We start from the raw sequence: 26,536 nt of genomic DNA on the forward strand, positions 1-26,536 counted from the left end.
TCTGTTACAGCAATGGTTTTGTGAAAATCAATAAACATTTAATTCTAGATTTTATTGAATTCTAATTCTACCATCTGTCAGCATGGAATGTGAAGCTACTGTCATACTTGTCCAGTCACAATAGCACTGCACCACCACATTCTACATTCAATGGGTACTGAAACCCTGAAGAACATGCAGCAGTATTGGCAGCACTTGTGAAGAGTAAAAACACACCGATTTCAAGCGTTTGACTGTCAGAATTAAAAGGCCAGTGAATTTCCTAACAGGACAGATCACGGCAAAACAAAAGGGAGAGGAAGAAAACTGCAGGAATGAATCAGAAAATAGAACTACCAACTCCTTTTGTTGAGAGATGTTTCAGTTAATAGCCGGGAAGCAGGCTTTGGGAGAAACCACCAAGGGTTGAATTGTGGAAAGATCATCTCAGTGAAACATTGCATTGGTAATTTTGATAACTAGCCATAGCCTATGCACAACAACATCAGTTCTGAGGAGGAGTCACCAGACCCAAAACATTAACTCTGTTTTCTCCTGAGATAATGGGAACTGCAGATGCTGGAGAATCCAAGATAACAGAGTGTGGAGCTGGATAAACACAGCAGGCCAAGCAGCATCTTCGGAGCACAAAAGCTGATGTTTCGGGCCTAGACCCTTCACCATCGGTCTAGGCCCGAAACATCAGCTTTTGTGCTCCTAAGATGCTGCTTGGCCTGCTGTGATCATTCAGCTCCACACTTTGTTATCTCTGTTTTCTCCTTCACAGATGCTGCCAGACCTGCTGAACTTTTCCAGCAACTTTGTTTTTGTTAGCCATAGCCTATGCATGACTTTAAACATTTATCCCCACTTGGAAGAGATAATTAGCTACGTAGCTTGAGAGGCATCACTTTGCATGAAACTGAGGAAGTTATTAGAAGATACAATAATAAAAGGTGAAATGTGAAAAACAAAAAGAAACAAAAAACAAGGTAGGAAGAACGTGCTTTGGCCCCAAAATGACAGTCAAGCAAACTTGACACCATCCTGGCAAAGCGATTGTTCCATCACTAGAGCATTACCCCATTGCTGCCTGAATGCCAAAAGGCTCACTTTGTATTCACAGACCCATCTGTTTTGAAATAACGTGTGAGGAGATTAACTGATGTTTTGACCAGTCGGCTGTAGCATTTCTGCTAAAAAAATGTGTTCCCGAAATTTGTGTTGTTTTCCGTTAAAACAGCCTAGACGATCAAAGATGGAGAGGTCAGAACAGTTATTCGTAGTGAAGTTACATTTCTCATGGCACCTTGATAGTTGGTTCACCCTTTCAGACAGAATAGGAGTCAACTGAATACTAATCTGTACTTGAGGTTTTATACATAGAGTTTCATATGAGGAGACCTTGCAGTGATCAGGCAACACTGAGGTAAAGACAGTAATGTTTTATTCCTAGAACACAGCTCAGCCCAGTAAGAACACTGCTTGTAAAAGGAACACTATGATATTAAGGAATATATCTGTAATTTCAATTAACATCATGAAACTTTCAGTGCTGTGAATACAGTATGCTATCACGGAAGAAGGATCTGGAACTTGATTCTGCAGCATTAAAATTTATTATTCAATGGTCTCCATGGCTTTTGCAAGAATCCTACATGCCATTACAGGAAAATGCCCTCTAGAAGGTTGCCACATTTCTGGCTTAAAATGAATATGCTTACTGTATACATCCCTCCCCAACCACAAACAATTTTGCCAGACAGAATGTGGTGGCTTGAATTTCTTTGACCGATGTAGTTCTTCAATGCTCAATAAAATTGGTAAATATGAAGGAAACTGTTAAGTGCATTCTTGGCTCAGTGTAGCAACAGCACATTTTTTGTTCAGTTGAGCAGAAGGATTATAATGAGAAAGGAGAACATATTCCAGGCTTGCATGTGCATCTGTGATCCCTTTGAATCTGCTCTTGTTTTACGGCCTGCAACAGAAAAATGTACTCCCATGAGAACACTTTGTGTTAAATGAACCTTTTGAGAACTGAAGACTTTGAATTGACAATGTAAGTTGATTGAAATATCTGTAAAACACTCAGTAAATATTGTTGCAAGAATCGTCTGCAACTGGCACATTGTTATGATAGAATTTTCTTTGGATAGGTATACTGCCACAAAACTGTTGTAGAATGCAATTAGTCCAAAAGGGTTATTCTGAATCTCTTGTATAGCTGCACCCATTGATATTTATTAGACAGTCTCTGAGTAGAGATAATCAGTTCTACTTATTTATTTCTGCTTGTTCCTGTCTTACCTCATAACCAGATAACTCAGGTCAATCTCATATCCCCAATATCTCTAACCAAGTGTTGCAAAAAAAAGGAAGATTATTTTGGCATGGTGATAGAGTCCCTGTCTCTGTCCCTGGTCAAGAAGGTTCAGGCTCAAGGATTTTAACCTAGTGACATATTTCCAAGTCAGGATGGTGAGTGGCTGCGAGGGGAACTTGTAGGTGGTGGTGATCCCTGCTCTGTCCTTCTAGATGAAAGCAGTGTTGGGTTTGGAAGGTGCTGTCTAAGGATCTGTTGTGAATTTCTGCACTGCATCTTGTTAATGGTAGCAACAGTGTGTACAGAGTATCAGTGGTGGAGATGGAGTATATTCTGCACCCTGACCATCCTCAGTGCTTCCTCCAAGTGTTGTTCAACATGAAGGAACACTGATTCATCAGCTGAGGGAGGGTGGTAAGTAGTAATCAACAGGAGGTTTCCTTGCCCATGTTTATCCTGAAGCCATGGAATTTCACTGTGAGACATGCACATCCAGGAATAATGATGGTGCTGTCTGAGACAATATCTTGTCAGGTATGTGAGTATGAGCTTGTCAGGCTATTGTTTGACTAGTCTGTAAGATAGTTGTCTCAAATTAGGCATGATTCCTCAGATGTTAGTAACAAGGATTCTGCAGGGACAACAGGACAGATCCTGCTATTGTATTTCCTTGTGCCAAGGTTGAAGCCAGGTGGTCCATCCAGATTCTTTGCTATTTTTAAGCTTTCTGGTAATTTCAAAGAGCAGTGGTGATTCAGTTACAGTGCTGTGAATCTGGAGCCACATGTAGACTAGACCAGGTAAAGACAGCAGATTTCCTTCCCTACAGGGCATTAGTGAACCAAACAGTGTCACCATCCTACTCTTAACTCCAAAGCCTGCCATGGCTGGATTCAAACAGGGGTCCCTGGAATATTACTTAAATTTCTGGATTGATAATCTAACTACACTATCACTAGGCCATCATCTCAGGCAGAAGAGGCTTGAATTGAGAAACAATTCTTCCAGGTGCTCTGGTTTCTTCCCACAGTCCAAAGATGTGCAGGTTAGGTGATCAGCCATGCCAAATTGCCCATAGTGTTCAGGGATGCGTAAATTTGGTGGGTTATAGGGGTGTGGGTCTGGGTGGGATGCTCCAAGGGTCACTTTGGACTTGTTGGGCTGAAAGGCCTGTTTCCACATTGTAGGGATTCTATGATTCTTTGAATACTTAATCGCAAAATAATGGACGACATTACCTTAAGACTGTTTACCTACATTAACACTAAGTCAGAGAAATTGTTTATTTTTAAATGAGGTCTATGCTACATATATGTCACCTGTAGAAATGACTAATTACTAACAAACTAGAACAAATACCAGCTCCTACCAGAGACCACTCAGATCTCAGTCGGCAGATCTGTCGGAAAAGTTTCCAAGTCCACCCTTTCAGGCCACCCAGATACACACAATAGTCAGAGTGCACAGAGCATTTAAAGTACTATTGATATTTGTTAAATATCTTTGCACAATGAAGTAAGTTGCAGTCTATTCTTAGTTCTAATCTTGCGGGAAACTCATATGATGAAGGAGGTATTAGCACGTTATCAGCTCCAAGTGAGAGGAGGTGATGCTTATTGTGGAATTAGGTCTTAGCCTGTTCCCAAAGACAAAGAAGCTCTGCACTTTTCTTAATATAAATGCTTCAATAAAGGTGTGGTGAATGAGTACACAGCCTTTTCATCTGGAAGAGTTGGGTGCAAATCTGACACCAAGCTCTTTATGGCTTTATGATTTCTGCCCAAATTAAATTAGGAAGAAAAGCCATTATGATGTGTTTCTGGTGTTACTGCCTTTGGGGCACCTCCTGTAGATGTCAATTAAAACAGGTTAATTTTAAAAATAACAAATTTGGAAAGTTTCAGTTTTGCCTGTAATTTGATGCAATAGACACTAAATTGGACTATCTCTATTGCAGGTGTGGAAATATTAAATATAGCGTGCTGAAATTGGGAATTCTTCTGGACAGCATTATTTAGGGAATGTGCACTTACTTAGCACTGTTTACCTCAAGGTGACAAATATGAAAGATCATTTTTTCAACATTGATATGTTATACTAATGTACATAAAGATATTAAAACTCTAAATTTTAAAAAATGCTTTGGACATGAATTGGATAGAATTACTATTACGTCTAAAATTAAATACTGTGAAGAAACAACCATTTCAAATATCCATATTAAAGTACTTCTTGGAAGAATCTGACTTTGGGATGAATAAATTGACTAATCTTATTAATTTCTCTCTCATACTGAGCTAATGTTTGGAAATGACATGTTGCGATTTGCCTTATTAATACAAAGAAGAAGCAGTTGAAATGATCAGTTTCACTTCTTTTTTGAAATTAGACAGAAAGCTAATTGCAGTGATATATAGCCTTAGATCAAATTTAAGATCACTGACAAGCCAATTCATCAAGATGACACATCAACTCCACAAATACATGTTATTTTAGGATCAGAGTTATAATCGTTCTGGACTGCACATCTAAGATGGAAAGATTTTCATGAGTAGAAGATGAACTAAGTAGTCTTATTTCAATTCCTATTTCACATTTGTTCATTTTCTGAATTAATTTTGCATACCCTCCCTCCACCATTGCCAATTAAGATCGTATAGGATACAGCCAGACAAATCTGGTCGGATATATGCTGTCATTTTACTCGAGTTCTACTGACCCTCTTGTCTGCTTGGGCCAAATGATCAAATTTTACTCAAACTATTCAGGCATGTTATGTATATGTCCAGGGCTAGAAGCTGGCCACTGTTAGGGGCACTACCATTTCACCACAGTAGCCTATGTCTCAGGAAGTCTTTAATGGCTGTCTAATTGAGTACAGTTTAAATCAAATCATTTGTTTAATCACATACACAAGCTTTCTAAATGTTTCCTAACCACCCTGTTCAGAGATGTTATTACATACCTCTGGAGCAGGTGGGATCTGAACCCAAGCTTCCTGGCTCAGAGAACATTTCTCTATTTTCTACTTAGCCTGCTCAGAGATGCTTACGCATCTCTGGAGCATTTGTAAACCCAGATTGACTCATAGATCATAAAAAATCTACAGTGAGGAAGCTAGCCATTCAGCCCATCATGTTCACACTGCCCTTCCAAAGAGCATTCCACCACCCACCTTATCCCTGAATTTCCCATGGCTAATCCACCTAACCTGCACATCTTTGGACTGTGGGTGGAATCTGGAGGAAGCCCACATAGACACAGGGAGAATGTGCAAACTCCACACAGACAGTCACCCAAGGGCCGAATCAAACCCAAGTCCCTGGTGCTACAAGGCAGCAGTGCTAACCATGGGGCCATTGAGCCACCATGCTGCCCTGATCTCTTGGCTCAGAGGAATGGATATACCGCCACACCATGACAGCCCTTTAGACAATTTTTCCATGCCATCTAATTTGAAAATTAACAGGCAATGTAACTGAGGTATTGCAAGAGCTTAAAGGATTTGATTGGGCAGATAGAATGTATTTCCTTGGAAGCTTGGAACAAGGAGTGGACTTAGTAAGGTCTGGGGTAAACCATTCTCCCAGAAACTACATTCTACATTAAATATGAGAAGGGTCCTTTGACTTTTTGATATTCTGTTAGTATACTCTCTACCAGGTGCTGCTTTACCAAAATCATTTGTTATTTTTAAAAAATGGATAAGACAAGGGAAGGGTAAAATCAAACTTTGCACTACACCATCAGAAGTTGTTTCTATAAAAAAAAGTGCAAACCTGCAGCTCTCTACTTCAAGAAGCTGTTGGGGCTGGGCCTAATGGAAACATAAAAATAGAGTTGGAGAGACTTTGGTATGGTACCAAATCAGGTAAATATAGCTAAAGTTAGCCTGGATCTAATCAAATAGTTGAGCAAGCTTGAGGGGGCTGAATGGTCTACTCCTATTGTTATGATCTATAATTTCTGCTGGAAGGGCAAGAACATAGATATTAGATAAAGATGGGATTCTCTCTAGTTCAATTCTGTGCTAATGAACAAGACTTGTGTGTGAACATAGGTCATTTGGGCAAGATGCTGAAGCGCATTCATCAGCTATGGAACTGCACCACTGTGTGAAGAAAGAACGGAAATATTAGCAGGATTGTTTTCTTTAAATGGATGATAGGATAGTGAAGTTGTGCCAGACTTGCACATGGGAATAATCATAGCCTGCATAAACCTCAGAATCATGACTTTTTCTTTGTCCACAACAAACATTGAAATAAAGCTGAAGATAATATCTCAAAATAATGTGTGAACTAGGGTCAGTTATATACTTGGCCTGAATATGTACAAAAGACTAGTGGCTTGTAGAAAACAGATGCAAGAAATAAGTTTTCTGAAATTATATATCACACAGATGAATGCATGGACTGTTTAAAAAATATAATTCCTATATTTTATTAATTGGTAAATTTTCCAGTTAAAACCTAATTCAGCAACTAAACTTATGTCCATTTCTGCCTTTTCTGAACTCATTATCAATGGATTATATAAAATGCAAATTTAGATTTCTCAAACTATGCCAGCAGCAGTTAGTTTCTTACTAAAACAGTGTAATCTGGTTTTCTTTCTAAAATATTGTAATCTGGTTTTCTTTTTCATATTCCTTTCAGAAATAATTTTGTGCTCTGGTCAGAACATAAGTACAATTGTGATTTTTCAGAGGGAAGGCAATGAGGATGAATCGAAGATAAAGTTACTGCATTGGGTTTATAAGAGCAATCTTCTCATCTTTCAATGCCATCAAATGATCAAAGTGAGTGTTCTGTTGGAGCCAGAATTTGAAGGAGATTAGTTGGCTTATTCGGATCTTAAAGCTGAGCTTCGAAAAGTCAACTTTCCATTTCTGGAAGGGTGACAATTCAGTAGATCAGTTATAGCACAACACAAACCTACACTGGCTGCAGCCAGTTCAATATTATTCCAATTTTCATCTGGCTTTGAAATATTTTTGCTTGGCAGCCCTTTAAATAGGTCAACAGATTTGAAATATTAGGTATTAATACCTTAAAGCATCAATGACATTTTAGAAGTTAAGTATATTTTTCAGATGTAAAACCATTCATCTCAACCATATGCAGTGAAGAAAATGTTGTAACCAAATAGGTGTGGCTTGCTGGTTGCGTGAATCTCCTATATGTACAGTTGAGATTTAAAAATTAAACATGGCTATATTTGTACTTGAAATAACTGCAGTCACTCTTTATTTACTTGTGCACAGTACACTGGCTGTGACCAATCAACTCAACATCAGTCCTCTGAACTGAGGAGATTCTAGATCTCCTGGTTATATTGGCCAGCAAGGGTTTCCTGATTGGTCAGGTTAACAACCCCAACTAAGGATCTCATAGTCAACAAGATCCAGCTGGTTCCAATCTCCACAGGTTTGAATAACTTACATTTCAGATTTGACCTAATTTAACAGAGGCCTTGAAACATTGATCAGTTCAAGTTAATTAAGATCTGATTTCCAAAGGAAAATCACTTACTGAAGCAGAGTTAGATAAAAGTAAAACAAGATGCATGGGCAATGTTGTAATATAAAGTGAACTCTGAAAAACTGTTTGTCCTCAACGCTTCTGTGAACTAAAGCTTGCACTTGGTCAAAATCAAATTTAGTCACAGTAGAGTTGGCATCTTTGGTACAGATTACATTATTAAATGGGATGGCTTAAACAGTATGGTTATGAATTTTACACTATTACTAACCATAGGGCATATATACATATATATTCTGATATCTGTAAGTACTTTAAAAACACACCTCTTTTCAAATATTGGAACAACAATACAATTGACGTCACCGGCTATTGCCAGAATAATATTTATCCAAATACATACCCTGTATTCCTGCTGCTTGTATATGAACTGTAGTATGTTCAGTGGTTTTATGGGTAATGTTATACCAGGACATATCTGGGTCTTGGATCCATTCTGTACCCTCACAGTAGAACTCTCCCTGATCAAACACCTGTAGTTTGGAGATGGTGAGTTTGAATGAAGTCACCCCAATCTTGTCCAGCCGTACATCTCCTGATTCCTGCCTTTGTTTATATCTTGCTTCAGAACCCAGAACAAAATCTCGTGTGAGATAGATGATTTTGAGACTCTGATTTCCCTTCCGTATGAACCATGTGACAGCTACATGTGTGTGCTGTGATGTTTGTTTAGACACTTCACAGACCAGTTCCAGAGAGTCGCCTTCAACTTTATCCAGGGTCTGGGGTACCAATGTTGCACTGAGCGTGTCTGGAATGACTAACATAAATAAGAAGTGATGCATTTTATTTAAATATAATAGCAAACTGCTGTAAACAGCAAAACCACATGCAATTAATTTACTATAACATATTTAAAGTAAAGAAGAATTAGAAGTATTTGATGAAGTTTCATTATTATAAATAATATGCCATGAGATATTGTTAATCATAAAGAATTGTGGGCAGATTCTTCCAAGCCCCTGCACAATGTGGATCATGGTGAGAAAGTTTGGAAAATTGTGTGAGATCACCAGTGAGGACCTTCCCAGTGTTAAAATCAAAAAGTCCAATTTTTCAGCCAAGTGTTGACAGTGAGCAGAAAGGGAAATATTTGTATGCATTTTGCTCAATTTCACTGTCTCACTACAGTTCAGGAAGTGAGCCATGGTCAATCCTACAGGCCCAATGGAAGCCGGAAGCAAATTTGCAGTTTGTCAGTAGGTGAGCTGCATGCAGACTCCTCAAGGGTTTGGTCAGTTATCAGTTGGAGCTTTCTGTCCAAGTCATTCAGAGTTTAACCATGTCAGTCCCTGTGGGTGAGAGGAATGAAAGTCAAAGGGACTTGCTAATAGACAATTGTAGGGAAGTGGAGAAACTCATGCTGAGGTTTGGAGGCAGCAACCTTACGTGCAGAAGGGACAAAGATAGAAGGAGAGGCATTTGACATATCAGGGAGAAATAGGAGTGTGTGGGAGGATATGGATTGATGCAGAAGGGGGTGCTACTGGCAATTAACCACCATTGTGGCCTCAACAGGGGAAGGGTACATCATTGTGGTGGGAAGGACTAAACTATTGGGCAGAGGCTCACGGGTAAGGATGAGATTTGGAGTTGTAATTCAAGGTAGTGGGTGAGAACATATGGGAACAAGAAGTGATGAACTGTCTAAGAACTCACAGGTAGAAAGGGATGTGAAGGTTCATGGGGATGCCTTAAGTACCGGGCCGAGCCAGTGACTCATAATGCCAAAGATGACCTGCATTGTCTTTTATGTTTTCTCAACTTCTAAATGCAAATCAATGTAAACAATGAACAGAAAATGATGGCACAGGAAAACATTCAAGCAGGGGAAGCAAACAGAGAAGTAGTAGCGGTAGGGGATTCTATAGTTAGTGGATGTTTGCCTGTTTTCAGTCCCAACACATGGGCTTCACCGTTGTGGACAGGAGGCCCTTCAAAGCAAATAACATCAGTCGTTCAATTGCTGAGTACAGCTTGCTGTCATTTGCAATTATATCAATGTGCGTGGGAAATACATGCAATGTATTTCTGAAGAAGGGTCCTGACCCGAAATGTCAGTTTTCCTGCTTCTCTGATGCTGCCTGGCCTGCCATGTTCTTCCAGCTCCACTTTGCGTTACCTCTGACTCCAGCATCTGCAGTTCTTACTATCTCTGACATGCATTGTATAACTGCGTGGGAGGCAAAAGCAGATCAATAGCAATATCAACCATGTCAGTGGCCATTGCAAATTGAAGATTGTCATCTCTGTGAAGCAGAAGTAATCACAGGAGACCTTAAAAGTGACTTCTGTGGGTCACAAAGCAGACAAAGATAATGCAAGATCTCATTGACTACATTTGGGCATGGAATTGATTCCTTTCACTAAATAAGGCCAGGGAATGCATGATGAATGGTGGGACACTGGGAAGCAACAAGGGTCACAGGAACCTTGGTGAGCATGTTAACCAGTGACTTACGGTATCAGGGTAGAGGGAGGTGATGGCCTAGTGGTATTATCACTGGACTGTTAATCTAGTGACCCAGATAACATTCTGGGGACCTGGCTTCAAATCCTGCCACAGTGGATGGTGGAATTTGAATTCAATAAATATCTGAAATTAAGGGTCTAATGACCACTGTGAATCCATTGTCAATTGTTGGGGAAAAGCCCATCTGGTTCACTAATGCCCTTTAGGGAAGGAAACTGCCATCCTTACCTGGTCTGGCTTACATGTGACTTCAGACCCAGCAATGTGGTTAACTCTTAACTTCCCTGGGGGCAATTAGGGATTGGCAATAAATGCTGCCCAGCCAGTGAAGCCCTTATCCTGCGAATGAATTTTTTAAAAAATGGATAAAATGGTTAGGAAGGCATATGGTATATTTGCCTTTATTCTGAATGTGAGTTTGCTCGCTGAGCTGGAAGGTTCGTTTTCAGACGTTTCGTCACCATTCTAGGTAACATCATCAGTGAGCCTCCGACGAAGCGCTGGTGTTATGTCCCGCTTTCTATTTGAAATAGAAAATAGAAAGCGGGACATAACACCAGCGCTTCGTCGGAGGCTCACTGATGATGTTACCTAGAATGGTGACGAAACGTCTGAAAACTAACCTTCCAGCTCAGCGAGCAAACTCACATCCAGAACCTCAACCTGAGCTACAAATCTTCTCAAAACTCGCTATTTGCCTTTATTAGTTGAGATATAGAATTTAAAAGCAGAGATGTCATACTGGAATTGCATTAGACATTGGTTAAGCCACAGGTAGCGTAATGTGTACAGTTCTGGAATCCACATTATAGAAGGGATGTGATAACAGCGGAGATGGCGCAGGGGAGATTTACCAGAATGTTATCTGGGCTGGAGAGTTTCGGTTATGAAGCAAGATTGGACAAACTAAGGTTGCCTCCTAGAAACAAAGAAGATTGAGTGAGGACATGATTGTGACGTATAAAGTATAGAGTGGCATAGATGGGGTAAACAGGAAGAAACGTTTCCCCTCAGTGGAGGGGTCAATGACCATGGGACGTAGATTTAAGGTTAAAGGCAGGAGATTTAAATGGGATGGGAGGAAAAACCTTTTCACCCAGTGGGTGTGGGAATTGGAACTCACTGCCTCTAACAGTATAGAGGCAGAAACCCTCTTAACATTTAAGAAGTATTTAGATCTGTATTTGTGGTGCTAAGATATATGAAGCTATGGGCCAAGTGCTGAAAAATGGGAAGAGAATGGTTAGGTACTTGTTTTTGATCGGCGTGGATGCGAACGGTTGAAGGGCCTTTTTCTGTGCTGCAGATCTCTTTAACTCTATGATTCTAAGACCTGAAGTATGCTGCAACATCCTTTTATATGCGTGATGGCTTTTTGGGTGATGTAGGGATGGGAGCATAAGATCTTATGGAGTACTGACAATCTCCTAATGGTGCATTGCAAGGTGACTGCAAATGCAGTTATTGAAATAAGGTGCAATGTTAAAGAAACATGTGGAGACATTCCATGCCCGAGTGGTGCTCCGGAGGATTATATGTGTGATGTGAATGCTGACTGCTTGCATTACTAAGGGCCTGTTCTGTTTCTTATATTCCCCACAAGTTAATTGCAACTATAACTGATAGATCTAGTCAGACCAGGGGCTACCATTGCTCTTGTTGTGAAGCAATGAAGGCTCAGAAAAAGTGAAGAGCAACAGATGTACCAGCAAGCCCTGATGCCGTAAAGCTTCCACATGAAGAGGTCACATCTGAAGGACCCCAGGATGCACAGGAAGGCCAAAATTTATCACCCTGGAAGCCATTTTGCCATTTCCTCCAGACAGGCAAGACACAGTGTCACAGCAAGCTGAGGATGTCCCTGGACATTACCTCAAAACTATGCCACATGCTGGAGTGGGACCTCTAGGAAAGAATGGGACGCCAGTGTGTCCTTATGACAGTCAAGGTCTCATCTGCACTAAACCCTTCTGCAACTGGCTCCTTCTAAGAAGCCATTGAGGACATGTGTCGTTTCTCACAATCCTGAACTCTCATTTGCTCTGATGAAGGGTCTAGGCCCGAAACATCAGCTTTTGTGCTCCTGAGATGCTGCTGGGCCTGCTGTGTTCATCCAGCCTCACATTTTATTACCTTGGATTCTCCAGCATCTGCAGTTCCCATTATCACTCTCATTTGCCAAGACAGTTACTGATGCTGCTTGTTCAGATCACACCACTTTATCTCATTCCCATGTGATAATGTCGGTGCTGCAGCCTGGGTGACTGATTCAGGCACATAACTGATTTCACCCAGGAGTAGGGTGCAATAGACTCCCTACATATCACTCTGAGAGGCCCATATCATACCTAAACTGAATTCATCAACAGAAAGAGAGTCCCATTCCACCAATGTACAAGTTATCTATGATCATCACTACCCCTTCTTAGGAGCACAGTACCCAGGGGCTACCATAATGCTCATATTCTTGAGAACTCAGGTCCTTTACAAATCTTTCTCCTCTCACCTTCAAATTATATCCTCTAGTTTCGAACTCTCCAACCCTAGGGAAACAAACTTTTGCTATTTAGCTTATCTAAGCCCCTTGTGATTTTATAAACTTCTATAAGATCACCCCTCAATCTCTTATGTTCCAGTGAAAAAAGTCCCAGCTTATCTAACCTCTCCTTATAAATCAAACCCTCCAGTTCCAGTAACATCCTTGTAAATTATTTCTGCACCCGCTCCAATTTAATAATATCCTCCCTACAGCAGGGAGACCAGAACTATATATAGTACTCCAAAAATGGCCTCACCAACACATGTACAAGCGCAATATGATGTCCCAACTCCTATGCTCACTGGTCTGAGTAAGGAAGGCAAGCATGCCAAACACCTGACCACCCTGTATACCTGTGACACAACTTTCAATGAACTATGAACTGAACCCCTAGATCTCCCTGTTCTACAACACTTCTTAGTGCCCTGTCATTAACTGTGTAAATCCTGCTTGTGTTCATCTTACCAAAATGCAACACCTTGCATTTATCTAAATCAAACTCCATCTTGCACTCCTCAGCCCACTGGCTCAATTGATCAAGGTCCCTTTGCAACCTTAGATAATCTTCCTCTCTTTCTACTCTCCATCCAATTTTGGTATCATCTGCAAACGTACTAACCAAGCTTCCTACATTCTCATCCAAAATCATTTATATAAATGGCAATCATTGCTCTGGCATTTGGAAACGCCAACTGAATCGTATCTTCAATTAAGATTTGATTCAGGTCTTAGTGGCATTTCTGAATAGTTTTCCTTGATATAAACTGAGATGTGCTTTATCTTTCCAATGCAGTTAAAAACAACATTGTCAGGATAATCTTGCATCAGAAACATTAAACCTTCACACTGCTGGTGTTCTGATGCTGCTAAACCAAACAAAAATGAAAAATTGTTTGTCACATTTTTTTGTAGATGTTTGACTTTTCTTTAAATTCATTTCAAATGCATTCACCATGGGAATACTTTCAATTAAAACCTGTCTCTTGGAGAAGGCTGCTCATCAACATTAGAAGTATCACCATTTTGACGTTTTAAAAATTCTTTTCTATTTTATTTGTACATTTCATAGAATCCTTGAAGGGTGGAAATAGGCCATGTAGCTCAACACGTCCACATTGACTCTCTGAGAAGCATCCCATCCAGGCTCATCCCCTACTCTATCCCTTGTAACTTTGCATTTTTTTCCCCCATAGCTAATCCACCTAACCTGTACATCCCTGGAACTATGAGCAATTTAACATAGCCAATCCACCTAATCTGCACATCTTTGGACTGTGGGAGGAAACCAAACAAAACCCACCCAGACATAGGGTAAATATACAAACTCCACACAGACAGCTGCCAAAGGCTGGGTTGAACCCAGGTTCCTGGTGTTATGAGGCAGCAGTGCTAACCACTGAGCCACCATTGCAACTTGCGCCCTTGCAACTTGTAGTCTACATCAGGCAGATTTTCTTTGCTTTAAATTTAATTTCACCAAAATATTCTCAGGCATCTTTCAATACACTGTAGAGTGACACATAAAGCTTTGCATGTGAACTAAGGACAATCTGTGCATCATGTGGGGCTTTGCTGGTTTTGTGTAAATGAACCAACAAACATTTCCTTATTTATAACATGACCATATGCTTGAATTCCTCTATTTTCCTTGCAGAATGCTTGCTTCTGGCCTTTTAAGACCCTTTTTTTAACTGTCATTTGTTCAAAGATGAGTAAAAGCATCAATAATTGATTCATAATTCTCAATTTTTGGATCACATAGTCTTTGTATGTGCTTCCCACTCAGTGTCAACGGAAATGCTTATGGAACCAGGACCACATTAAGTATGTCCAGCATGTCATAGAGGCAGAGAAGAAATTGAACATCTGTTGCACAATGGCAAAAGAAAATTGCAGCATCTAGGCAGCCAACAAGCTGAAGTATTTTGCTTTTCTCAAGTCATACAAAATAGATCTTATTTTTTCAGCCATACGCTGGATGCGTTCAACACATATTGTTTTACATAATAATCAAGGCTTCTCAGAGCTACCGCTACCATCATGTTTTATATGATCATCAAGAAATGGATCAAACTTAGCATTGAGTTCTATCATGTCGAGGAGGTTCCCATTAAGTGAAGATCCATACTTTCCATTGCCTCTTTAAAAGTGAGTCAAAATTCTGCCAATGTGCATGCGACTACAATAACGTGTTTAAGTACATGCCATCAGTACTTTTCTCATCTGTTCCTTTAGGTGTAAATCCAGCATTAACCATGTTGCCTCATCAAGGATGCAAATAAAGTTTATCTATGATCTGTAAGAGATTCTCATGATTGTGAATTCCAGTAGGGTTTTGCTATCACTTGTTAATGCTGCCAATGATGGTTAAAAGATTTTGTAGTCAAAACAGTAAATGCAACTGTTGCTGGATAGACTAACTACCCTTGATTTTTCTTTTTATAATTAACTTCTATTGAACCAATAAAGCCTTTGAACAATATTGAATTTTGTTTATGAATGACCACTCCGATTTCTCAAATGAACTGCTCCAATGTTGACACCCTGAGGAACCCTTCTGTAAATGTACCTACAATATCGTCCTGAGTCAAGACAACTCAGAGACCAAATCATTGGACTTTGTGTATCGAGGAGAGAAGGGAGTGATGCTTTTGATACCTTATTAGTTTTTAGAAAGTAAAATTATGTTTAAAAAGTAAAACATTTCGAAATTATGAAATTACTTTTACATTGTTTATTATCTTGGAAAAGCCACAGAAGTCACATTTATTTAGTGGTCAAAGTGTCTAAATGGTCAGTGTAACTTTCGGAGATCAAACGACAAAGGTGATATTGCGAAGATATTTTTGACCCCTATTGTGTTCAGATCCTGGGAGACTGCAGTGTTTCTTGAATGGAAGCCAGGGGTGAATGAAAACTTGCTAATTGCGTTTAATATCCAAGCAACCCTTTAATTGTATCATCATAAAAATATATTTTTGACATACTAGAATGAAAGTGACTATTTTAAAGAGCCTTTCTTCCCTGCCTCCTTTATTTTTCAACTGCTTTTGCAAAACTTGAAATTTAGTCATTTCCTTTTTATTTTTTGAGGCCCAAACCATAGATTATTTAGTTTATAGCTAAAACTGACATTGCAAACTGCCAACGAATGGTATCCACAGTGTATTCACAACTCACACTGCCAACAGTATCTTCTGTAAGCACACGTGTCCAGAACATACACCAAATTAGTTTTACTGGCTCTGTGATACTACAACCCGACCTCTGCTATCAAAGTTTTCACGCTGCTTGACCACACTCACACATTTCTCAGCGTGGGATGCCGGACAAGCTGTACCAAAAATGGCTTTGAATGTTGTATGTAACACTTTTTCTCATTTCATGCTTTCTTTAGCATTGGCATCAAGGCTCAATATTTCCCACACAATACTTATCTTTATATAAACGTGAAGAACTGCATCTGCTGGAAATCTGAAAAGTAAACAGGAAGTGCTGAGGCAAATCAGCAGGTCTGGCAGCATCCATGGAGAGAAAAGCAGAGTTAACATTTCTAATCCAGTGATCCTTCATCTGATGGAGCATCACTGAACTCAAAGTATTGACTCTGTTTTCTTCTACAGATGCTGTTAGACCTGCTGAGTTTCTCCAACACTTCCTATTTTTGATACTTATCTAATAGTTATCTTGGCATGACATAGCTGAACTACAGTATACCAAGGAATTTATCTGTAGCAATCAGCCATTTATAATGAAGCTAGCTATCAGGGTATCTTCATAACTTTCTATTTCAATCATAGTTTGATTTACTGTTATATATTTAAATTTATGGTTCTTCAGAGTGCTTTGAACCCTACTCAATGAGAATTCAATCATGTGTGTCACAAAACTACAAGAGATTCAAACGAACTAGCAACAAACATCTGTAAACAATGCAATTCTGTCAGAGCTCAAACTATCTGGAACATTCGCAAAACAAACCTTTAAACTCAATATATTTTCATTTTGATTTTGGAAATGTTAGTTGTGCAGAAGAGTCCATGTGAAAATTCTGTAGGTTGCAATCTGTTGTTTTGCTGTCTGATATACAGAAGCAATTTAGCATCTTATTGTTTGATTTCTGGAGCACAACCACTGAAAGCATCTTGCTGCAGTGCAATAAATGAGAAATGACCTGCATTCTTTTGCAACTCCCTAATGAGTATAAAGATAGAGATTATAACATTCAAGCATGGATGAGGAAGGATGGGAGTGCCAGCATGGAGTATTGGTTAACGATGTGTGCAGATTGAACTTGGAGCTAGACATTTGAGAAAAGATGAAGCCATATTTATTTGTATTGTTGGTTTTACTCCTTGTCATTTGGTGCGGGTTCTTTTGAGGTGCATCTTCTATCGCAGTATTCTTGTCTTTCTAACATTGTACCAAGCACAACAAATCAGACACATTCCAGATACCTTTGCCTTGCAGAAAGACTTGGCAAGTGCAGGCTTTCTTTGAACTAAAAAAGTGACTTTATTTGCAAAGCAATCCAGGATTGTCTTTTTTTTTGTCATCAGGATGATAAATACATGGACATAATCTTACACACCATATTCACTCTCTAAGATGATTTCATAGTTTGCATCTGATGAAGAGTCACCAGGCTCAAATGTTAATTCTGCTTTCTTCCCATAGATGCTGCCAAACCTGCTGAGTTTCTCCAGAAATTTCTGTTTTTGTTGTAAAAGATGGTGATAATGGCACTTTTGAAAATGTGGTTGGTAAGCAACTAAGCAGTAGAATGATAGATAAAGAACAGGTACCAAAAAGGCTGGAAGCACTTCAAGTAGAGAAGTTGCTGGAAACAATGGGATTCTAGATTGATAAAAGAGTTAAGGGAGCAAATCATGGGACTATTGACAGAAATTTTCTAGGCCTTTCTGAACATAGAATTAATCTTGGGGGAGAGAAGGATCACAAATGTAGCACCATTGTTTAAGAAAAGGGCAGAGGATAACCAAGGAAACTATAGACTGTTAGCGTGAAATCGGTAGTAGGACAACTGATAGGGACCATGATACTGGATGAGCTAAATATACCCATTAGGAAAAATAAGTTAATACTGGATAATCCATATGGCTTTGTCAAGGGTAGGTCACGACTGATTTTATTGAGTTCTTGGAAGAGCTGACTCAGGCAGTGGATGAGGGTATTGCTGTAGACATTGTATATTTATACCTCCATAAAACTTTTGATATGGTGCCACATGGCAGGTCGATTAGCAAACTAGAAATGCTTGTGATTGATTGCCCTTGGCAGCTGGTATTAGAAGATGGCTAAAAGATAGGAAACAGAGCGTAGGTATAGATGGGCATTTCCCAGATTGGAGACAAGTTGAAAGCAGTGCTCGCCAAGGATTGGCGTTGGATCCCTGCTTTTTCTGATTTATAAAATCGATTTGTGAGTGGATGTTAAGGTAAAATTTCTAAATTTGCAGATGATACTAAGTTAAGGAGAATATGAATTGTGATGATGATATTGAACAACTTCAGGGAGACATTGACAAGTTGGTCAAATGGGCAGACAGCTGGCAGATGAATTCCAATGCAGAGAAATGTGAGTTAATGCATTTCAGTAGAAGAAACATGGATAGACAATACAAGTTCAACTGTATAATTTTGAAGGGAGTACACATTCAAGTGCATAATTCTTTGAAGGTGGATGGGCAAGTTGAAACAGTTGTTTTTCTTAATTCACTCTTGGGACACAGATATTGCTGGCTGGTCAGTATTTTATTGCCTGTCCTTGTGGAGGTGGTGGTGAGCTGCCTTCTTGAACTGCTGCAGTCCACACGCTGTGGGTTGGTCTACAATATCCTTATTTTTAGAATTCCAAGATTTTGACCGAGCGACAGTGAAAGAACAGGAATATATTTCCAAGTCAGGATGCTGAGTACCTTGGAGGGGAACTTGCAGGTGGTGATGTTCCCATGTATCTTGTCCGTCTGGATGGAAGTGGTTTTGGATTTGGAAGTTGCTGTCTGAGGACCCTTGGTGAAATTCTGCAGTGCACCTTATAGTACACTATACAGACCGCTGCTACTGAGTGTCAGTAGTAAAGGATGTGGGTGGCTGTGAATCAAGTGACTGCTTTGCCCTGGATCGTGTTGATGGAGCAGATCCATTCAGACAAGTGAGGAGTATTGCATCAGATTCTTGACTTGTGCTTTGTAGATTGTGGACAAGCTCTGTGGAGTCAGGAGGTGAGTTACTTGCCTCAGTATTCCTATCCTCTGACATACTCTTGTAGCCACTCTGTGCATGTGATGAGTTGAGTTGAGTTTCTGGTCAATGATAACCCCAAGGATGATGATAGTGGGAGATTAATTGATGGTAACAGCATTGGATGTCAAGGAGCAGTTGTTAGATTGTCTCTTATTGCCTGGAATTTGTGTGGCATGCACATTACTTCCTACTTGTCAGCCCATGCCTGGAATATCATCCAGATCTTGTTGTATTTAAACATGGGCTGCTTCAATATCTGAGGAGTTTCAAATTGTACTGAACACTGTACAATCATCAGTGAACATCCTCACTTCAAACCTTATGTTGGAGGAAATGTCACTGATGAAGCAGCTGAAGATAATTCGGCCCAGGATATCGCCCTGCGGTGCTCCTGAAGAGATGTCCTGGAGTTGAGATGAATGACCTCCAACAACCACAGCCATCTTACTATATGCCAGGTATGACACCAACTAGTGGAGAGTTTGCCTAATAGTCATTGTTTCCAGTTTCACTACGGCTCCTTGATGCCGCACTCTGTTGAATACAGACTGGACGTCAAGGACTGTCACTCTACCTCACCTCCGGAATTCAGGTCTTTTGTCCTTGTTTAAGCCAAGGCTGTAATGTTATGAAGGCATATATAATCCTTGTGTTTATACATGGCATAGAGTATGAAAGCATGAAAGTAATGCAAAATCACTACAAGTCATTGGTTAGACCTTATCTGGAGTGTTGCAATCACCTGATTTAAGAAAGAAGGTTAAAGCCTTGGAAAGAGTGTAAAGGGGATTTACTTGAATGATACTAGGAATGAGGGATTTTAGATACAATGAAAGGTTGGCAAATTGGGCTAATTCTATGGAGATAGGGCTTGAGTATGTGACAAGTTTGGTAGCTCTTTCAGCAGCCAGTAGAGAAATGATGGGCTGAATGTAATGGAAAATTCTATGATACTATACATTCCATAATCCATCATGTCAGACGCCTAGAAGTTTCCATCCATAGTCTGTTACTATACTGGAACCAACTCAGATTTATGGTGGTCTGACTTCTCCTGTTGGTCTAGTCTTTATCTGTTTTTGGTCTTACTGAGATCAGGGTACTGATTGTATAGTATCCAGGTTTGTTGATTATGCAAAGTTAGGTGGGACTGTGAATGATGAATTGCAAAGTCAGTGTAGTGTTGCAAAACAAAGAGAAGCTATGTGGCCGATCATGCCTGCTCTGGCTCTTAAAACAAGCTTCACTTCCAGATGCCAATCTCCTGATTTTTCCCATGACTGGAACATTCTTTCTGTTCAAATACTCTCTTGAATGCCTCAACTGAATCTACCTGAACCAGACCTGCATGTAATGCATTCTAGACTCTGATCACACTTTGTGTGAAAAAGTCTTTTTCTCACCTCACATTTGCGTCTTTTGCAATTCACCCTAAATCTGTGTCCTCTGCTACCTGATACTTTTATGAATGGGAAAAGTTTCTCCTTATTCTACTCTATCCAATCCCTTCATAATTTTGAAGACCTCCATCGACCTGATCTTAGCTCCCTTCTCTCCAAGGTGAGTGTCCCAATATCTTTAATTTATTCGCATAATTGAAATTTCTCATCCCTGGATTCGTTTGTGTAAATTGCATTTATAAGAATTCAACGTGTTCACATTCTTCTTATAATGAGTTACATCAAACTATATTCCAATTGAGGTCTAACAAATGTCTTGTATAAGTTCAACTTCATGTCCTTGCTTTTGCACTCCATGTCCCTATTAATAAAGCCAAGGATACAATATGCTTTGTTAATTGCTGTCTCAACGTGACCTGTATCTTCAGTGATCTGTGCGCAAGTTCACCAAGTTTCTCTCTGCTCCTTAATCCCTTTAGAATTGCATAGCCTATTTTATATTGCCTTTCGGTGTCCATCCTAACAAAATGCACCACCTCACACTTCTGGGCATTGAACTCCATTTGCCATTTTATCCATCCACTCCTCCAACATGTCAATGTCTTTTTGGATTTCTCCACTGTCCTCCTCATAAATTACAATTTTTCCAAGTTTCACATCATCTGCAAACCTTGATATTCTCCTCTGCATACTAAGATCTGGGTCATCAATATTTATCAAGAAAGCAAGGGTGACTATAACCAATCCCTGGGGAACTCCACTACAAATCTAGGAGGAGGATGTGAAAAGTTTATTTAGGAGGTACATTGAATGGTGATTGGAAAGATGGAACACAATAGGGCAAAGTATGAAGTTTTTCATATAGGAAGATAACAATTACACCAATTTTGAATAGCGAGAGATTGGAAATTGTTACGTTCAGTAACATCTTGGGTGTCTTTGTTCCCAAATTGTAGAAGACTTAATGTACACATAAAACAAGCAATTAGGAAACCAAATGGTGCATTGGTTTTTGTTACAAATAAATTGGAGTGTCAAGGTAAAGAGGTTTCTCTGCAATTCTACAGAACATTAGTGAACATTAAGAGGACTGTGTGCAGTTTTGCTGTCCTATCTAAGGAATGGTATTGTTGTGTTGGAAGTAGTTTGTACAATGTTCACTAGACCAGTTCGTGAATTGAGGGGATTTTTCAATACACGAGGCCTTTATTCCTTTCTTTTAGAAAAATGAAGTATATACTAAATATAGAATACTTGACAAGGTAAGTAATCACTAAATGTTTTCCTGGCTGAGGAATGCGAAACACAGGCCGGGAGTATAAAGTTAATAATGCCTTTACTCCAAGTATATCTATTAAGCATAACTGAAATGGACTTGGTCATAAGCGCAGTTGGAACTCAGAACCAACTCCACCTCTTTGACTTGTCTGTCTCCTCTCCACCTGTCTTCTCCTCTATCCATCTTCAATCCACCTCCCCCTATCGGATATGGGCCAAGCACAGGCAGGTGGGACTAGTTCATGATGGGATTATGTTTAGTGGGACCAAAGGGTCTGTTTCCATGCCGTATGACTCTATGACGCTATGAGTGCCCACTTAATGGTTTCTTAATGGCGTGGGCAGTATCTTGTTTTTACACATTTGCTCTTGTTGAGTTTCTGAGTGCTCACTTCCTCCACATCACCATAAACACTTCTAATTTCTAATGTCTTACTCATTGTGGCTGATTGATCTTCCTGTTTCTTGTTGTCTGTCATGTTTTCCATCATCTCCTTTATGCCCTTTTTTTCAGTTTCAGCTTAAGCTTTTGGTCCCTGGTGGGTGTTGAAATCCATTACTTACTAACCATTTACACCATTGGGTGTTTCTTCAGGCATTTCCAAATACCTCTGGTTTCGGATTATTGGGCTGGCCTTGTGGTTTACCAGTTACACAATACTGCCAATGTGTTTCACTTTAGGCTTTTACTGCCACTTACCTCTGTTTCCTTTGAATCTGGCTCAGCCCCACTCAACTTTAGCTAGCTTAATTAAGACAATTGTGTCAAGGCATGGTGCTGCAGTTTGACAGACACTACTGTATGAAATAGGTACTGAATTAGACTCACTGAGGTTGCTCTTTCATTCAATAAGATCATGGCTGCAGGGACCATTTCAACTCCCCCTCCCATTCCTCAGACGACATGTTCATCCTGGGCCTCCTGCAGTGCCACAACGATGCCACCCGAAGGTTGCAGGAACAGCAACTCATATTCCGCTTAGGAACCCTGCTGCTCAATAGTATCCATGTGGATTTCACAAGCTTCAAAATCTCCCCTCCCACTACCATGTCCGAAAACCAGCCCAGCTTGTCCCCACCTCCCTAACCTGTTCTTCTTCTCACCTATCCACTCCTTCCACCTCAAGCCACATCCCCATTTCCTACCTACTAACCTCATCCCTCCCTCTTCACCTGTCCACCCTCCCTGGACTGACTATCCCCTCCCTACCTCCCCACCTACACTCACCTTAACTGGCTCCATCCCCGCCTCTTGGACCTGTTTGTCTCCAGTCCACCTGTCTTCTCCTCTATCCATCTTCAATCCACCTCCCCCTCTCTCCCTATTTATTTCAGAATCCCCTTAACCTCCCCCATTTCTGAAGAAGGGTCTGGGCCTGAAACGTCAGCTTTTCTGCTCCTAAGATGCTGCTTGGCCTGCTGTGTTCATCCAGCTCTACACCTTGTTATCTCCGATTCTCCAGCATCTACAGTTCCTATTATCCTTCTAAATGTTTCTTATTTAATTATTTGTCAACTACCACTTTCTCTAGAAATTCATTCCTTGTGTAAAAAAATTTTCCCTTCATGTTTATTTTAAATCTTTCCCCTCTCACCTTATAAATATGCCTTGCCTTGAAATCTGCCACTTCAACTGATCAAAACTTCTAGTTATTTTATAACGTCTGTAAGGTCACCCGTTAACCTCCTACATTCTAGTGAAAAAAGTTGAACCAATCAGTCTTATAGAGAGTTGTGAGTGTGAAAAGAGACACCAGTTACAACTTTAGCATCAACAGAAAGAACACAAACCACAGAAGACTGCAGGCATCCTAACTGTAGGGAACATAGAGGGGCAAGATAAACTCTTTCTGGGGCATGTGGCAGGCTCACTGCAAGATTTTGACTCCCATGATTGCACAAATCTATAGGATGCATTCTGAAATGCAAATATTGTGGTAAATATTAGGAAAATTTACAAATTGGACACAGGATTTATTTTGGAGGCTAGGTTATGGTTCAGGAAAAATGTTCTTAGGCTGTCCTTTATTCAAATTGATATGAACATATACTTGAACCAGGAGAAGGTGTAGGCCATTCTGTCCCTGGAATCTGTTCCACCATTCAATAAGATCATGGCAGATCTGATTGTAACTTTAAATCTGCATCCTGACCCATTTCTGATAACCTTCCCCTTTTGATAAACAAGAAGCTACCCACTTCTGTCTTAAAAATATTCAAGGATTCTGTTTCTACTGCTTTTCAGGAAAAGAGCTCTAACGTCTCCTAACTAAAAAAAGTTCAAGTCCCTTCTGATTAAAGTGGGCAATCTCTGACTTTTAAATAGTTGCCCCTCGTTCTTGATATTCCATCAGACCATAAAACATAGGAGCAGAAGTAGGCCATTCACCCATTGAGTCTGCCCTGCCATTCAAAAAGCTCATTGCTGATCTGATAATCATCTACTCCACTTTCTTGCTTTTCCCCTGTAACCCATGATTCCCTCACTGATTAAAAATCTGCCCATCTCAAGAATTGAATGATACAGTCTCTGCAGCTCCCTCTGGTGGAGAATTCCATAGATTCACTCTACTCTAAGAGAATAAAAATGACCTCTTTCTCTCTGTCTTAAATGGGCAACTCCTTCTTCTGATATTATGGCCTCTGGGTCAAGACACTCCTGACCATCTACACTGTCAAATCCCTTGGGAATCTAATGTGTTTCAACAAGGTCTCCTTCCTTTCTCCTAAACTCAATATGTACAAGCCCAACCTACTCAATCCCTCCTCATAAGAAACCTACCCCGATGCTTGGGTGAAACTTCTCTGGACTGATTCCAATGCCAATAGACTATTCCTTAGATAAGGTGACCAAAACTGTTCACAGTATTCCAGGGCAGTCTAACTGATTCTTCATGTAGTTTTGTTTTAACAAGGTCTCCCTGATTTTATATTCCATTCCATTTGCTTTCTCGCTAAGTTGCTGAACATGTATGCTGACTTTTTGTGATTTATAAATAAAGACTCCCAAGTCCCTCTGTGCTACATCCCTTGTCCTGCAGTAACATAAGGCTCACCTTTCAAGTTTATCAAAAAGAGCTAAAATTCACAAGAAGAAATGACAAGCCACTACAGGACATCCTGAACCTTGCTTTGATTTCCCAGGGATAATGGGAACTGCAGATGCTGGAGAATCCAAGATAACAAAGTGTGGAGCTGGATGAACACAGCAGGCCAAGCAGCATCTCAGGAGCACAAAAACTGACATTTCGGGCCTAGACCCTTCATCAGAGCACGCTGAAGGGTCTAGGCCTGAAACGTCAGTTTTTGTGCTCCTGAGATGCTGCTTGGCCTGCAGTGTTCATCCAGCTCCACACTTTGTTATCTTTGATTTCTCAGGACTCACTGAGAATTGGATTACCCATTTTGTCAAGATTGCAAACTTGAACTTAACTATACTCAGGCAGTCAGGTGCCACTTTTTTGGAAAACCCAGCTGTGTCCTTTGAGGAGCATTTCCCTTTTGTATATAAAAAAAAGGTAAAGATGCAGTGGCTAAAACCACAGGTAGATGAAGTCACTTCTCCCTACGTAGATCGCTGGACCAATACAGGGAAGAGGAACAGAACGTGATAGCAATTTGAGGAACAATGGAAGCTGAAGGAACTGCAAAATAGTTTTAAGTTGACTGAAGTGACCACAACTTCTGAAATGTCTAAATTTCAGAGCTGGATAGAGATCTTCAATCATGGAAGTCAAAACTTAATAATTCAGGGCAAGTTGTGTATAACACTAATATCACTAAACTAATAATCTGGAATCCCACATCAAGGTACTGAGAATTTGGGATCAAATCCCACCATAGCAGATGATGAAATTTGAATTCAATACTATCTGCAAATGAAGGCCAACCCAATGGTGACCATGTGATCACAGTTGTAAAAACCCATCCAGTTCATAACCATCCTTTAGCAAAGGGAATCTGTTGCCCAAAGATTGGTATGGCCCACATTTGATGCCACGTCCACAGAAATGGTGTCGACTCTTACCTAACCATTGGTCAACTATGGATGGACAATAAACTCAGGGCAAGTCAGTGGCAAGAATATCCTACAAACAAAATATTTTGAAAAGCTACAAAGTAATACAGAGGAGTTTCAGGTAGTGTAGGGAATGCCCCACCTGCAGCAGCAGAAGCCAACACCACACAATCAACATTTAAGAAGTATGTAGATATGAACTTGTGATGCCAAGGCATACAAGGCTATTGGCCAAGTGTTGGAAATCAGAATTAGAATAATTAGGTAATTGTTTTTGATTGGCACAGACTTCATGGGCCAATGGGCCATTTCCTGTGCTATAGACCTCTATGACTCTATAAAACATCTTTACAATCATGTAAAGAGTGCGTCAACAGGCGCTGCACATATTAGAGGGAAAGTTCCAAACCTCAGAAAAGGCACAGAAAGAGGAAGTTTAACATTTACAAGCATTAAGTAAGAAGCTATCTAGGGAAATCCAAGTCCTAAATTCAGAAGTAGATCATTGCCACCTTTATACTTTTAAACTTGTAGAAATAGTTTAATGTCACAGTGAAAGGAACTCAAACACCGTAAAAGGCACCAATAATTGGAGTGGTTTGACCACTTTCAACATACCGCTACAGTCCAGCTCTTAGACGCTGAGAAACAATGTCTGCAGGAGATTTCTGAAATTCCTGTCAAGCAGCAGCCAGTGTTTTTACACAATTGATA

General features: G+C 40.0%; 1 long non-coding RNA gene across 1 annotated transcript; it reads right to left on the reverse strand.

Moving 5' to 3' along the window:
- Window positions 1-1,658: 1,658 nt before the first annotated feature.
- On the reverse strand, window positions 1,659-26,536 carry LOC125457063 (uncharacterized). The gene is made up of 3 exons (XR_009446527.1): window positions 26,441-26,536; window positions 8,192-8,608; window positions 1,659-1,960 (listed from the first exon to the last, which is right to left on the reverse strand). It is a non-coding gene; the product is annotated as an uncharacterized LOC125457063 (long non-coding RNA).

This window comes from Stegostoma tigrinum, chromosome 12, assembly GCF_030684315.1.
Source record: "Stegostoma tigrinum isolate sSteTig4 chromosome 12, sSteTig4.hap1, whole genome shotgun sequence".
NCBI lineage: Eukaryota > Metazoa > Chordata > Chondrichthyes > Orectolobiformes > Stegostomatidae > Stegostoma > Stegostoma tigrinum.